This window comes from Canis lupus, chromosome 31 (genome assembly GCF_011100685.1).
Source record: "Canis lupus familiaris isolate Mischka breed German Shepherd chromosome 31, alternate assembly UU_Cfam_GSD_1.0, whole genome shotgun sequence".
Classification (NCBI taxonomy): domain Eukaryota; kingdom Metazoa; phylum Chordata; class Mammalia; order Carnivora; family Canidae; genus Canis; species Canis lupus.
The window spans coordinates 36,242,216-36,258,556 of NC_049252.1; the positions used below are offsets into that span (position 1 = coordinate 36,242,216).

At 51.5% G+C, this 16,341-nt stretch overlaps 1 long non-coding RNA gene across 1 annotated transcript; it reads left to right on the forward strand.

The window, feature by feature from the left end:
• The first annotated feature begins 3,365 nt into the window (after positions 1 to 3,365).
• LOC119877764 lies at positions 3,366 to 6,472 on the forward strand. Its single transcript, XR_005382021.1, has 3 exons — positions 3,366 to 3,453; positions 3,740 to 3,822; positions 4,650 to 6,472. It is a non-coding gene; the product is annotated as an uncharacterized LOC119877764 (long non-coding RNA).
• Positions 6,473 to 16,341: the final 9,869 nt, after the last annotated feature.

Sequence of the window (16,341 nt, forward strand, 5' to 3'; positions counted from 1 at the left end):
CATTTTCTCTGCCTCTCTCTCTGTGTATCTCTCATGAATAAAAAAATAAAATATTTTTAAATAAATAAATAAATAAATAAATAAATGTTAATTTTGTCTTAAAATAAATTTGACCTAAGAAGTGATGCAAAATTGAAGGAACAGGACAACGATGGTCAACGTGAAGTTCCGTGGGTGCCAGAGATGAGCTCTGAGCGGGCGATGTGCGGAGGGGCGGACGGATGGGACGGCAGGGTTGTCCTGCGCCCACCACCCCCATCAGCTGGCGGCCGCCTCCTGGGGCTCCCGGGCCTGGGGCATCGAGGGATGGGGACAAGGAGGACACAGAACGTACGTCCCCTACCACATCGCCATGAGGATGTCCTATGGGAGGTCCAGACACCCACGGGGGGTGAGCCGCCCGGGTGCCATCGCCCCATCAAAGCCGCCCACCCTCCCTGACTGCGTGGAGAGCCGAGTGGGCGAGACGCTTCCCGCCAGCAGGTTCCTGAGGCCCGGCGAAGTCCAGTGAGAGCCGGTCGGGGGGCGGGGGCGGGCAGACTGGCTTTACTGCGGGTGACACGTGAGGATGCCCTAGACAGGGGACGTCCAGGAGGCCCTTGGAGGGACGGAGCCTGCGCCCGAGGCCACTGCTCTTATTGGACTGTCCTCGCTACTTGACAAGCTCTGTTCTGGGGAGACGGGGAAGCAGAAGCCTGGCAGGAAAGGGGGTGCACACGACCCTGGGAGGTGTCCTCTCCTCCAGCCTGCAGCCTGGCCCCGAGACCGCAAGACTCCACTTCCAGGAAACGTCCAGATCCCCGGAGGCAGCAAGCAGATTCGTGGGGGCCAGTGGCTGGGGTGCAGGTGCGGGGGGGGGTAGAGGGCCTTCTTTCTGGGGTGAAGAAAAATGTTCTGGAACAGATGGCAGTGATGGTTGCACAACACTTCTGAGTGGACCAAATGCCGCTGGCCACTTTGAAAATGGGGAGCGTGATCAACTTTATGTTAGGTGTGTGCGCCTTAGCACAGTTTTTTGTTTTTTTTTTTAAATAGGAATTGACCAATGGATTTAACCAACACTGGGAAGGGTTCCCCCGGTTTCGTATTCGTGGTGTAGCTTTAGCTTCTAATAAAGTCCAATATAAAGACGATTCATTTGAAGAACGCTCACGGTTTTTTTGAAAAACACAGGAGACTCTGTTATTTCTTTCTTTTTGTGTGTGTGTGATTTTATGTATTTATTTGACAGAGCACAAGCAGGGGGAGCAGCAGGCAGAGGGAGAGGGAGAAGCAGGGAGCCCGATGCGGGACTCGAACCCAGGACCCCGAGATCGTGACCTGAGCCCCCCAGGTGCCCCAGACCTTGTTATTTCACAAGGAGGCTCCTGTTATGTGTGTAATACCGCCTCCCACGCACACACACTCACAGCCAGGTGGGCTCGAGGAGGACCCTGAGCCGTGACCGCGTCAGGCAACCCCCCGCTGCTCCCAGCTGCCCCGGACTCAGGAGCTGAACGACCGCCCATCCCAAGGGCCTGCTCGCCGCTGGTTTCCCGTCCGTCCGTGGGTTTCCCAGCATTCTGGTCTGTACTCCTTGGACTTGGCTAAGCTCCCTGATAAGAAGGGACTCCACCGAGGGCTTTACCTGTTAGCCAAAGCCTTAGGATTATCACAAAAGATAAAATTCAGGTGAGAGCAGACCTTTGCAGATAAAGCGGGTGCCGGGGACCCGTGTCGCTTGACCCACACTGTCCCAGAGCCTCAGCGATCACACTGGGCCGACGACCTTCTCGGCACCGTCGCCGGGCAGAGGAGGGGGGTGCGTGGCCAGGGGCCGGGGCTGAGAGGACCCCAATCTCCAAAACAAGACCGCCTGCCAGTCCGCTTTAATTTTGATTTCCTTTTCCATTTCGTGTATTCGTATTTCCAGCTTTTCAAGAGGACGGAAGTCAGTGTTTGCTCTCCTTTCTCTCTCTCTCTCTTTTTTTTTTTTCCAGCAGCAGCTATTCCGGCGCAGACCCCACGGCTTCCCTGTGCTCGTGCCGCCTCCTGGACCCGGCCCACCCGAGGCGCACACACCCGAGGCCCACGGGGATGGCCAGGGGAGCCCGCCGGGGATGGCCCGGGACTCCTGGGGCTTGGTCCTCGAGGCTGGCTCACCAAACGCCCGTGGGGTTGGGAGCTCCGTGCTCGGTGTGCGCTTCTTCGTCGGGCCCGTGGGCGCTCCGGGAGAAGGCTCGGCGGCAGACTCCTCGTGCTCGTCATCGATTCTTTCCCGGGTTATCCATCTGACAACCAGATGCACGAAGCAAACGAGGCCATTGGTACCCCTTCGTGCCTTCGTTCCTTCATTCCCGCAGTACCCCGTGGGGCCGCCGCCGTCCGCCAGCACCGGCCCGGGCCGTACCCAAGGAGAGCTGCCAGCCCGCCTGGTGTCGGCTGCTGCAGGCTCCACCTCCTCTCCTTGGACCTGCTTCTTGCCTCGGCCCCGCCCTGGAGCCCGGCTGTATCCAGGGCGAGCCCCGCAGCACTGTGCCTCGGTGGTACCAAGGGTACCTGGGTGTCCCTGTCATTTCCACAAAGCACTGGCACAAACATCTGCAACATGTGCACATCCCAATACAACAGAACACAAATGAATTTGCTCTGGGCCGGAAGATGGACAGTCAACACTTCCCTCTCGGTGTGCTCCTCCTCGGAGGGTCCCCAGCAGCCGGGACGCCCCCCTGCCCCCCACTCCGGAATCCACAGCATAACATGCTCCATGCTGTCCCCCTCTGGCCTGTCCCCTTCCTCCCTGCTTTGCGCCCCCCCCAGCCCCCACCTGTTCCCTGGAATCCTTCCCCAAAGCAAAATGTCAGGAAGTGAGCTCTTGCTCGCTGGGGAGACCCAGCTAAAGCCTGCAGAGGGGAAGGGAGGGGCTCACAGTCTGGAGGGATGAACAAAGATAGCCTCAGGGCGTGCGGTGAGTGCCCATGGGGCTATTGCACACGGTGATGGGGGGGCAGACAAGAGGCAGCTCCCACAGGGCGGCGGGGGTGCCCCGGGACTGGGATGGGAGTGTGAGTGGAGATGGACAGCAAATGGACAAGTGGGGCACATTCAGAGGCCGGGGGACCCGTGCCAGCTGTGCTCTTGCCTCTGGCTGGATCCCGCCAGATGTTAGGGGCGTCCCCGGTGCACTTGATGGAGATCAGTCTGGAAACGAGGCTGGACCTGCTCAAAAGTGGCCTGTGGAGAGGTCAGTTTTATCCAGGGGGGAGGGGGAATGATCCAAGGGCTGAGCAGGGACAGGGCATCAAGTTCCAGTGTCACCTAGGGGCTCGCTATGCAAAGTGTGGTCCCGGTCCAGTGGCTTTAGTGTCTCTGGTTAGCAATGCAGACTCTGAGCCGCCAGCCAGATCCCTGGAATCAAAGCCTGCGTTGGAATGAAATCCGAGAAGTCCTGTCCTAGGACCTGGGGTGGTGGGGGTGAGGCACCCGGGCAGTGGAAGGGGAGCCGTCCGGGGGTCAGGGGCCCAGGGAGCGGGGGCAGCTGCCAGGTGTCCCCCTGGGTGCGGGTGAGATGCCTCCCGGAATGTGGGCTGTGAGCGGGCTGGGGGAGCAGGGGCGGAGGAGGAGTGTGCTTGGGGCACGCTGCATCTCCCGGGGCCTCAGCGGATGGGGCCTGGAACTCGGAAAGCACAGACGTCCATTCGCGGCGGATTTTAGGGAACTGGCTGGCCTTGAGTCTTGGAGGTTTTGTCGACTTTTGCAGACCATCCGTTTGATGATCCTGCCTCCAGCGCTGTCAGGGCTCCACGTCGACGTTACCAGATGGCCTTACGTCAGCATCTCCAGGTGGGACCCCGAATGTAGCACCCTCTTCCTCCCTGGGGTGCTAAATCCCTTGGGAAGGAAGTGATGAGCGATCACTGGCCCCGGGAGCTAAGTGGAGGACAGGGCTGGAGGGTCCTGGGCCCAGGGGGTGGGTTAATGCCGAGCCCCCAGATCAGGAAGTTCCCGGCACCAGGACCCAGGCAGGACCCCGTTTCCTACAGGAAGCTTCTTCTAATAGAGCCACCTGTTCCTTCAAATTTGCCCATCAGACAGCCGCACCCCTTCCTGGAGGCCAGGGGTCACAGAAAGGGGTGGGGGAAGCTGCTTCCCACCACACACCTGTCTCTGCTGGCTCAGCTGGGGACAGGGAGTCCGGGGTCACACCCACAAGCTCTGCGGCACCTTTGTGCTGACCCGGGGCCTGAGGCGCTGACCCAGATAAGGCCCGGGGGCGGCCTTGTGCTCCCGGACATCACCCCATCCAGCCCTACGGAATGTTTTCACTCTGCAAACAGTCTTTAATGAGGAAATGAGAAGCAAGGGCAGGGGGACCTTAGCAGAGGTGAGAGGTGCTCCCCTGAGCGGTCCCAGGGGCGGCCCCAAGCTCCTGGCCCTGCGTGGGGACGGTCCTAGAAGGCCCGCTCTGTCCCCAGCTGCCCGGCTGACCTCGGGCTCCACTGAGCCATCCTTGGGGGGTGGGCGTCTGGGGGGGGGGGTCCGGAGGTCCCTCCCCATCCCCCCGCTGCCTCTGCCCCACAGGTAGGGGTGAGCTGCGCCCACGGAGCTCACCTGCCCTGAGCCGAATATGCTCCTCCTCCCTTTTCAAGACCTTTTTTTTTTTTTTCAAGTACCTTCTGAAAGCCCTAGAGCCAACTTTCCTATTTGAAGAAAAGCAGGGAGTTCTCCAGAATTTCTCCTGGTCGGATGAGGCTACTGGGAAGTGAGTGGAGAATCAGGGGTGGGGGTGGGGGGTGCTGGTTAAACAGCAGGTGTCCGGGGCCCTCCTGGAGAATGACAGCGAGTGGCCCGCAGCCCCGTGGCCGCCCCCGGCCTTGCCCTGGGAGCTTGTTCCGACAAGAACGCGGAAACCTGCACTTGAACGCGGTGCCCTCGGGATGTACGTTCACGCGAAAGTGGGCGAGCCACTGCCCCCCCCCCAGCTGTCCGCGGCGTCGGCCGCGCACTCAAATCCACTGGAGTCAGGGCTCAGCCCGAGAAATTCTGCAGTGGGGCCCCGGGCTTGTAGGTGTTATGTTCACTTTTTTTTGTCAGGTTTTTATTTATTCATGAGAGACACAGAGAGAGGCAGAGACACGTGCAGAGGGAGAAGCAGGCTCCATGCAGGGACCCCGATGCGGGACTTGATCCCGGGACCCCGGGATCACGCCCTGAGCCTAAAGCAGATGCTCAACCCCTGGACCACCCGGGCGTCCCCATATTCACTTTTTGAACATTTGCTAAGTCTGACATAAAGAAAAGTGCCTGTGTCATGTGCTCAGATCAGTGAGTTTCCACCAGCGGGCCACACCCGTGGGGCCCAGATCAAGAATCAAGAGGTGACCTGTGGATGACCTTGGGGTCACTACCACCCCCCCCAACAGAGACAGCCAGGTAATGACGTCTAGCAGCGTAGCTTCGGGTCGTGCGGGCTGCTGTCTTCTGTGTCCCTCCCTGTTGACACTGTGGTGTGCAGCTGGGGAGGCTGTGTCCTCGGGGCCGTGCACGCTCCTTTGCAGGAACACTCCACGCTTTCCCTCCTGCTGCCCAGGGGCATCGGGTGGCTTCCGGGTTGGGCCTATTATACACAGGGCACCTGTGTTTGTTCACGGTTCCCACAATTTTGATGTAGAGCCAGGTGTGACGGCCACTGACCCGGGTGATGCCTCGTCCCCTCCGGCCTCCTGGCCCCGAGAGGCCGCCCCACCTGTCGGGAAGGAGCGCGCACCTTTGCGATGACGCGGCCTGCCCCGTTCCCACCAGCAGCACCTTCAGAGCCCATTGAGTCACGGCTGGCAGCTGTCCTTTTTTTGTTTGCTTCATCTTTGTGTACAGCTGCCCAAGGATGACAAACGGCCACTTCTAGAAGCTTCTGTATTCTTCCAGGACAGCAGGCTCCATGATGTCCTTTAAAGTACAACCTTATTTCCTTTCAGTTGAAGGCTCTGATGAACACCCGTGCGTCTTCAAGCATCTGGCGAGAGAGAAGGTGGCAGGGGGACTTCCTGCCCAGCCTTCCCGCTCCTGGTGGGTGGATGGTTCAGAAAGGAGGTTAGGCCAAGGACGGGAGTGAGAGGAGGGAGTCACTGGTCAGGGGCCCAGAATTTAAGAGGATACCAAATACTCTGCAATCAAGACAAATACAATTTTATTTATTTATTATTTTTTTAAGATTTTTTATTTTATTTATTCATAGAGACAGAGAGAGAGAGAGAGGCAGAGACACAGGCAGAGGGAGAAGCAGGCTCCATGCAGGGAGCCCGACCTGGGACTCGATCCCGGGTCTCCAGGATCACGCCCTGGACTGCAGGCGGCGCTAAACCGCTGAGCCACTGGGGCTGCCCGACAAATATAATTTTAAAGATCTAAATCAACGCAAAAAATCCTTAATGAACAAAACATCAACCTGTTTAAGATTTTATTTCTTTGTTCATGAGAGATGCAGAGAGGCAGAGACACAGGGACCTGATACGGGACTCGATCCCAGGACCCCGGGGTCACGCCCTGAGCCGAAGGCAGATGCTCAACCACTGAGCCACCCAGGTGCCCCTGACAAATACAATTTTAATGCAATATTTTAAAGATCTAAATTAATGCAAAAAACCCTTCATGTTTAAATGCTTAAAAATCAACATTTTTAAATAAAGACCCATGTAAGCTAAACCGTAATGGACCATGAACCAAAACCGAAACAAAAACAAAAACAAAAAACCCTGTACATTGAGCCCCTGTATACATGTTATTTTTTTTAATGGTTTGGATTTTTTCCAGGCCGTTAAAGTAACTGAAAAATATTCAAGAATGGAAGAAAAAAAAGAAGAAAAAAAAATTAAAAAAAAGAATGGAAGAGTTAAGTGTATACAACTCGTAAGATTATTTTGAGTTTAAATCTTCACTAATACCATCAACAGAATTTATTAGACTTTTCCTTTCCAGGCTTTAATGGAAACGAACTCATCATTGGCACTTTCAAGATCTACTTCTTTGCTTCTCCTATTTTCAGTTCAGACAACCGCTGTGTCTGACCATTTCTTTTGACCAAGTGATGATTGCAAATCATTTTAAATTAAGGCCAAATATTTCCTTCAGTATTCAGTAACATTAGGCATCAGGTATTTTAATGACATTAAAATCATCTAAAACTGTCACTTGGGGGCGCCTGGGTGGCTCCGACGGTGAAGCACCTGCCTTTGGCTCAGGTCATGATCCCGGGGTCCTGGGATCGAGTCCTGCATCGGGCTCCCTGCTCGTCGGGGCGTCTGCTTCTCCCTCTCCCTCTGCCCTTCCCCCTCGCTCCTGCTCTCTCTGTCAAATAAATAAAATATTTAAAGAAACAAAAAAATTAAAAAAAAAATGAAGTCACTTGATCAAGGGAAATTATTACACGGGGCAACTTTCACTCACATTGAATATTTCCTTGCTATCAAATATTAATATTAAGTAGTATTAGACATTTAGTGTTTTCATGACATTAAAGTATTTAAGAAGTGTCGCTTCATTGCCTGGGGCCCGGTGTCTCGAGGACTCCCACGTTTTGCCGGGTGTTTTAGGGGCGAAGGTCCCTACTACAGCATCGGGGCTGGAGTGGGAAACCTCCGCGTCTTTGAGTTTTTCCTTTGTGTTTTCAATCTCCCAGTTTCTCTTGGCGCTGACTCTATGTAATTTCTTTCTGACGGGCCCACTAGCTCCTTAATTCTGTTCGGTCACATGAGCCCTGTTCTTTGACCCGCTGGCTGGCTCCGCTCGGGCGGCTGTAACAAAATGCCACAGGCTGGGTGGCTCATATGCGGCAGACGTTCACTCCTCGCCCTCCCGGAGGCTGGGCGTCCAGGATCGCGGCGGCGGCAGAAGCGTGGCCTGGTTCGCACACGGCTGAGGCCTCTTGTGTGGGGTCCCTGACCCCAATTCCTGAGGGCCCCACTCCTGACCTACTCGCCTTCCCAAGTCTCCACCTCCAAACATATCACGACAGAGATCAGATCTCAACACGAGGATTTGGGGGAGGACATGCATACTCAGTCCCTGGAGCCCGCCGTGCACTGAGTTCATTTCAAATCATTCATTTTTTTTTAAAGATTTTATTTATTTATTCATGAGAGACACACAGGGAGAGGCAGAGACACAGGCAGAGGGAGAAGCAGGCTCCCTGCGGGGAGCCCGATGCAGGACTCGATCCCAGGACCCCGGGATCACGCCCTGGGCCAAAGGCAGATGCTCAGCCGCTGAGCCACCCAGGTATCCCTCAAATCATTCATTCTTTTCCAGAAGTTCCAACTGTCTCTTTCTCAGATCTGCTTGTGCATTCATTCCTCATTAGGTCGAGTTATTCCTCATCTTATTATTTCACCTTTTATTTATTTAACTGTTGCATAAACATCTACCGTGCACCTGGCACGCGACGGCCGTGACACCTGCCGCTTCCGGGGTCTTGCTCTTTGCTGGCTGTCTCTGCCATGCTCACGCGTCCGGCTGCCTCTTCGCGCGCCGGCTGTGACCTCTGGCTTGATCTGCTGGAATCGCGAACGCCGGAATTTGGGGTGATGGGTCTGATTCAGTTGTGAGCCGACGGTGACGTGGACTTGAAATGGTGGCCCCCGAGGCCACCCCAAGGCTTGGTGATTTGCTGGGACTCGCGGGACTCGGGATATGCTCGTACGCATGGGTAGGATTCATCGTGGTGAAGGGACACGAAGCAAAGTCACCTCAGGACAAAGGGTGCATGCGGTGCATTGTGGAGGAGGCCAGGATGACGCCTCCAGGAGCGTCCCCCGTGGAGTCACACGGGTGTGCTAGGTCCTGCAGCACCAGTCTGCGACCACACGTGCGCTGCTGGCTACCAGGGAAGCTCACCAGGTACCTGGCGGCTTACCGGGGGCTCTTACCGGGGCTGGTCATGTGAGCACCTGCTGCCCGGCCTGCCTCAAAACCCCGGAGTCCCAGGAGGAGGGCAGGTGTTGAGTATAAACCCCATTGTCTGTCCACGCAGCTTGGAATGGTGAGAACTCTCCCCAGGTCCACGTTCCCAGACTCCAGCCAAGGGCCGGCCTTGTCCACTTTCCAGGGCCGGCGGTCCTGTTTGGAGAATACTTGTCCGCACGCCCCGCCAGGCCGTCACTGCCCCGGTGATGGACCCGCTCCTGGACGGGAGGCTGGGAGCGTCCACTCTCAGGCAACCCGACCCTCACCCAGCTTCTCGGAGGCGGGCTGGGAAGGGGCCTTTGAAAATCCTCCTCCTCCTCGTGGGTCCGGGAAGTGGCCAGAAACTGTGTCTTGCCGAGATTCCAACGCCTCCCAAGTGGCAAGCTCCCCGGAGCACCTAATCCATCATGTGTCAGAGATAAAAAAATACTTTGCCTTTGTTTTCAAAAATCACGTTTAAAAATTCCAATAAGAATTCCTAAGTTTAGGGACGCCTGGGTGGCTCAGCGGTTTAGCACCGCCTTCGGCCCAGGGTGTGATCCTGGGGTCCCCGGATCGAGTCCCACGTCGGGCTCCCAGCCTTGAGCCTGCTTCTCCCTCTGGCCGTGTCTCTGCTTCTCTGTGTGTCTCTCATGAATAAATAAATCTTAAAAAAAAAAAAAAAAAAAGAATTCCTAAGTTTGGTTATCAGGCTAAATATAAATACAAATGCCTGGAGGTGGTCACCCACTGAATAATATGCCCACGGAAACCCTGCAAACCCGTTTGCATTTCTCCCCGTGGGGACCTGCTTCTCCCAGCTGGCCTCCCACAGTGGCTCGTGTTGTTTGTTCCTTTAACCAGGGTGGACTCTCCCATTAGCCACAAGGTTTAGGGCTCAAGGTACTTTCAGGGAACCGCAAAAATGTTTTTTTTAGGGACCACGAGAAGAAAAAGGTTTCCAAGTTGTGTGAATGGTAAGACTGTTCCCGAGCTCTGGTAACCTTCAACTGGAACTCTTTGGATCAATCAAAATAAGTTTCCTGGGAAAGAGCTTCAGCCCCTACGTCGTGCAAGGCTGTTCCTTAGCAGGAGGTTATGGTCATTTCCAACTGTTCAGTCTGATGAATCAGGAAATGCTTCCTGGATGTTTCTAGAATTACGTAGGTAGACAGGGGGCTAGAAGCAGAGCCCATCCCTTCTCATAGACCCAACAGCACTTGATATAAATTAATTTTAAGATCTTATTTATTTATTCAGGAGAGACACAGGGAGAGGCAGAGACACAGGCAGAGGGAGAAGCAGGCTCCCCGCAGTGAGTCCAGTGTGGGACTCGATCCCGGGACCCCAGGATCATAACCCGAGCCGAAGGGCAAATGCTCAACCACTGAGCCACCCAGGTGCCCCCTTGATATAAATTATTTTGCGTGAAAGCACTAGTAAGGTATCTTGCACTTTGTTCCTTTCATTTACTGAGGAATCAGACAAATCTCAAACATTACATACTATTCAATAATCTATCTTTGGTCTTTGCTTTTGGGAACAGCACTGGTTCTTAATAAGCTCCATGATGTCAGATTGGAGATCTAACTTGAATGCCTCTGAAAATCTCCTTTTTGTCACTGAGATCATTAGGACCAAATCTCTGCTTTTCCTACACACAAAATTTCTATTTCTAGTGGTACAAATTAAGGTTTCTTCCTGATTTTCCAAAGTCTTTATCACATGACAGAGAAAAGTAGGTCAAGTGTATCTGCCATTTTCACTACATATCACATTTGCCATCAAAAACATTGCGAATCAAAAGGGATGGCTCTTAGAGCGCCTGGGTGGTTCAGTGTGTTAAGGTCTGCCTTTGGCTAGGGTCATGATCCCAGGGTCGTGGGATCGAGCCCCGTGTCAGGCTCTCTGCTCAGGGGGGAGTCTGATTCTCCCTCTGCACCTCCCCTGCTCATGCTCTCATGCTCTCTCTCTCTCAAATAAATAAAAAATTTTTTTCTTTTCTTTTTTTTAAGGGATGGCTCTTCCTTCAGCCTCTTCCTATGGAGTACATCCTTGTTACCCAGGCCATCAGGAGACCTGGACAAAGCAAAGGGCTGTCTCACAGCAGCTTGTGACTCATGATCAGATTATAACATTCACATCATGGGTTGTGGCTGTAAGTGCATAAAACAGACAGAGGTAGATTTGCTTAAAGCTAATGAAGCTCAGATTACGGGGCCCCTCACTTTATAGGTTACTTCCACGCCATGATAATTACTATGGCAAATTCTATATAAAAACATGACCACACATCTACTGAGCATGAGAGAGGGAGAGGTCTATTTCTTTCCACTCTGACATTCTGTCCACCATTATTTCTTTCACAATGGTTGGCCTTGAGGTGAAACCTGGGCTTTTGGGACCTGACAAAGGCTGAGTTGAGGAGGGGATACATTTGGTTTTCATTTAGTGAGATCTGTTATGTGATTTTTTTGGTCAGGTTTGAGAAAGTCTCGAGTTCTTTCATGCTCAGAATTTGGAAAAATTGCTCAAGGGCAAGTTTTTGGTGTACATACATGGACATCCAATGCTAGATGCTTTAGGACATGTTAGCAAACCTGTCGATAATAAAATAATGAACTTCAGTTCCACTTCTGACCAAGGTGGAGTAGAGTGGCTGGATTTATTGTCCTACTTGAAACAACTAAACTCCAGACAGAATACATGAGAGAATGATTTTGAAAACATTGCATGTCAGACAACAAAGAATGGTGATGAGAAAGATGATGAGAAAGAACTGAAGCAATCAGGTAGTCCCCTCACTGAGAAGCTAGAGCTGGGAATCCAAGGAAGACAGTGGCCAGGCTCTGAGAGAAGAGTATCTGAAAGGAAAGAGCTGCAGAGAGAGAGGCCTCTTGACTCCTTGCTCAAGTAGTGATGAACACACATATGTGAAAGAACTTCCTGGGGCTGAGAGAAGGACCACCTGAAAGGACTGCAGGGAGCAATCCCTGGAGCTCACACAGTGCTTGAAATAATCCATAGGACCCTGGGGAGAAGGCATGTGTTTGCCTCAGTAGTGGGGCAAAGTTAGCCCTCTATTAAATGCTGTTCTGATCCAACCTAACAGAGTTTAAAAGCAAAACCTAAAAGGATAGGACTGTTTCCAAGTAAGTTAATTATGTCCCCTAAACAAAGCTCGAGAACAGTTATAGGAATACAAAATTACCCAGCACCCAACAAGTTGAAATCCACAATGCCTGCCATCCAACAAAAAATTACCAGATATGCCAAGAAGCAAGAAAACGTTACCCAGAGTCAGGAGGAAGAGAAACAAATTTAAGCCAACCCAGAAATGGAACAGATGATAGAATTAGTATATAAGGACATTAAAAAAAGTTGTCATAACTGTATTCCATATGTTCAAGGAGTTAGAGGAAAGATGGAACATGTTAACTATAGACATGGAAGATATAAAGGAGACCCAAATCAAACTTCTAGAGATGAAAACTACATTAGCTGGTTAATTGTAGATTAGACTTTGCAGAAACAAAGGTTAGTCAATTAAAAGCATAGCAAGAGAAAATATCCAAAATGAAACACAGAGCGGTGGGGAAAAAGGAAAGAATTCCGTAAAACAAGTGATTTATGGGACAATTTCAAATGGCCCTAATAAATGTGTGATTGGAGACCATGTAGAAGAGGAAAGAGAGGGTAGGAAAGAAAAAAAATTGAGGAAATAATGGCTGAAAAATTCCAAATCTGATAAAAGTTATAAAATTCAAACATCCAAGAAACTAAATAAACTCAAGTGTGTTTGAGCACACACAAACCCCCCCAAAAATTACACCATGGTACATCATAATCAGATTGTATAAAACTGGTAATAAGGAGAAAATTTTAAAAACAGCCAGAGTAAAAATGATACCCTCTGTGTACGGTAACAAAGACAACGACTACAGATTTCTCGCTGGAAAAAATTCAAGCTAGGCACAGTGAAGCAACATCTTCAAAGTTCTGAAAGAAAAAAATAAATATCCATCTAGAATTCTATATCCAGTGAAACTATCTCTCAGGATTGGCAAAATCAAGACTTTTACAGCACACACAGTCTGAAAGAATTTGGCATCAGTGAACACACACTTCAGGGAAATACTGATGTTCGTGTGCTTCAGGCAGAGGACAATGATAGCTTATGGAACCTGGACCTGCGGGTGAAAGAGCACCAGAAATGAACACTTACATGGGTAAATATAAGTACTGTTTCCTTGTTACTTTGCTTGGATTGTTTTAAAATTTAGTTGGCTATTTATTTTTTAATTGTATTTATTTATTCATGAGAGACACACAGAGAGAGGCAGAGACACAGGCGGAGGGAGAAGCAGGCTCCCTGCGGGGAGCCTGTTGTGGGACTTGATCCCAGGACCCTGGGGTCACGCCCTGAGCCAAAGGCAGACGCTCAACCACTGAGCCACCCAGGTGTCCCCTTAGTTGACTAAAGTGAAAACAAGGGGATCCCTGGGTGGCTCAGTGGTTGAGCGCCTGGCTTCGGCCCAGGGCATGGTGCCAGGGTCCCAGGATCAAGTCCCGCGTCGGGCTCCCTGCATGGAGCCTGCTTCTCTCTCTCTGTGTCTCTCATGAATAAATAAATAAAAATCTTTTAAAAAAATTAAAGTGAAAACAATAACAATGTACTGTAGGGCTTATACTACACACAGAAATGAGTGTCTGACAATCGTAGCACAAAGACTGGAAAGGGAGAAAAGGACGCTATGCCATCTGTTCTTGCATCACACGTAAGGTTGTGTGACATTCCTGGAGGGTGGACTATGTTAAGGCAAAGATGTATACTATAACCTGTAACATACCTACTGAAATAATAAAACAAAGTAATAGCTAATAATCCAACAAAAGAGAGAAATGGAATCATTAAAAAGAAAAACAAGGGGTGCCTGTGGGGCTCGGTCAGTTAAGTGGCCAGCTCTTGATTTTGGCTCAGGTCATGATCTCAGGGTCATGAGATAGAGCCCTGGGCTGGGCTCTCTGCTGAGCAGGGATCCTGCTTGACGATTCTTTCTCTCCCTCTGTTCCTCCCAACTCATCTGCTCTCTCTCTCTCTAAAAGGAGTGTATCTTGAAAGAAAAGAAAAGAAAAGAAAAAAACAAAACTCAGTCCAAAAGAAGGAAGAGAAAAAGAAAACAGGTAACCCAGAATGGACAGGATGAGTAGAAAATGAATAAATAATAAGATGTCAAATGTAAATGGTCTAAATACTTTGATTAAAAGGCAGAGGATGGGGATGCCCGGGTGGCTCAATGGTTGAGCATCTGCCTCTGGCTCACAGTGTGATCCTGGAGTCCCAGGATCAAGTCCGGCACCAGGCTCCCTGCAATGGAGCCTGCTTCTCCCTCTGCCTGTGTCTCTGCCTCTCTGTGTGTCTCTCATGAATAAATAAAATCTTAAAAAGGCAGAGGATGTAGATTGGATTTAAAAATCAGTACCCAAATATATGCTGCTTGCAAGAAACACACTCAATAACGCAAATAGGTAAAAAAATAGAAAAAATATACCATGCTGAAACTTGTCAAGAAGGAAGTGGAGTAGTTGTATTAACACAAACAAAGTTGGTTAGGCAGTAGATAAAGAAGCTTATTTAAAAAACAATAGGGGCACCTGGATGGCTCAGTGGCTGAGCATCAGCCTTTGGCTCAGGTCATGGGGGGGGGGGGGGGGGGTTGTCCTGGGATCGAATCCTGCATTGGGCTCCCTGCGAGGAGCCTGCTTCTCCCTCTGCCTGTGTCTCTGCCTCTGTGTGTGTGTGTCTCTCATGAATAAATACATGAATAAAAATCTTTTAGAAATACAAAATAATGGGGTCAGTTAATCAATCCTATACATGTATTCAATTAATATTAGAGTGAGAGACTATATCAAGCAAAAACTGGTAGAACTGAAAGGGAAAAAGAGACAAATAGTCCTTCCTCCCTCCCTCCATGTCTTCTTTCCTTTCTCCTTATGTTAAAAAGCCAAGTGGTAGATCCCCTTGAGGCTGGCAGTCAGCCTGCGTGTGCAAGGCAGGTGCAAGGGGGTCTGGAGGTTGGCTACACACAGGAGAGGCTGAGGCTGTGGGAGCCTGATGTCACCATCAGAGAGGGAAGGTGTAAACCTGGAAGGGAGGAAGCCACAGAGCAAACCATCCGGCAGTGGGTTGGAATCGAAGCTATTGGTGGTGTGGACGCACAGATTTGCCCGTATCCAGATAGATCTAGAAGATTCAGGGATACATCTGGATGTCAGTGTGTGTGTGAATCTTCCCTGTAAGCCCGTCCACTGAAGGACCCGGCACATCCACACCTTGCATCAGATCCTGGTCTCCAAACAACATTCTCCACTTACAGGAACCAGCGTCCTTAGAGAAATGCCTGATTTGGGGGCTCTGGCAGGAAAAGGACAGGGTGAGTCTGGAACACTTGGGTGAGGAAGTAGGAAGATACTCCAGGCACGAGAGGGGGATGTATCATGGGTCAGAGCAGCCCGAAGCTCCCACTGGCTAGACCTGGGGTAACTGAGCACCGAAGCAACAGTGACTGATTGCAACCCCGTGAATAGACGAGGCATCCCAGGGTCCGCAGCACAGACACAGCGAACAAATTAATGGGAATAACAGACGTGTTCTTCTTCTTGCAGTGGAGAGCATGCAGGTAAGTGAAGAAGGCACGAAGGTATGAGGAAAATCGCCATTTGGCAACGATTGTAATAAGGAATTCAGGCAAAACCCATCAACAGATGCTAACATTAGTGGGTAAAAATTGAGATGAAAAACGAGATTCCATACAGCCTGAAAATACGTCCCCACAGAGTGTTTATTAGCTGCAGAGGGGATCGCATAGTGGAGAAACGCACAGGAATGCTACCGAGAGCCCCCAGTGACAGGGCACGCGGGTACTGCACGCCTCGTGCACAACCAAGGGGCAAGGACATAGCTTCCGTGGTTTTCTGGTGCAGAAATGCATACCGGGGGGCTCCCTGGGAGGGAACACCAAGCCCCAGGTAAGGGGTGCTCTGCAAGACGACCAGTCCGTGATCCTCGAGAATGATCGAGGCTATGCACGTCGAGGAAACGGCGAGCGATACTTCAAACCGAGGGAGACGAGGGCTGGGTGACACGAGCGCAGGGTACAGTGAGACCCAGCGTGGGAGGGACACAGGCCTGCTGCTGCTTTACAAATACCTCCACACACCCGTGCAGCAAGTACTACCACCGCCTCCTAGTAGTAGTCATCAGCTGCTACTGTTCTCGGGTCGACAGGTGAGTGTATCCCGACAACCTGGCAGGCCGGGGCAGCTCAGGGGCAGTGTGGCCGGGCCCGTGACACTCACACAGCCCGCCACACACCGGAGCGATTACAGCGCCACCAGAGTACGGGGCGTTGACAAAGGGCA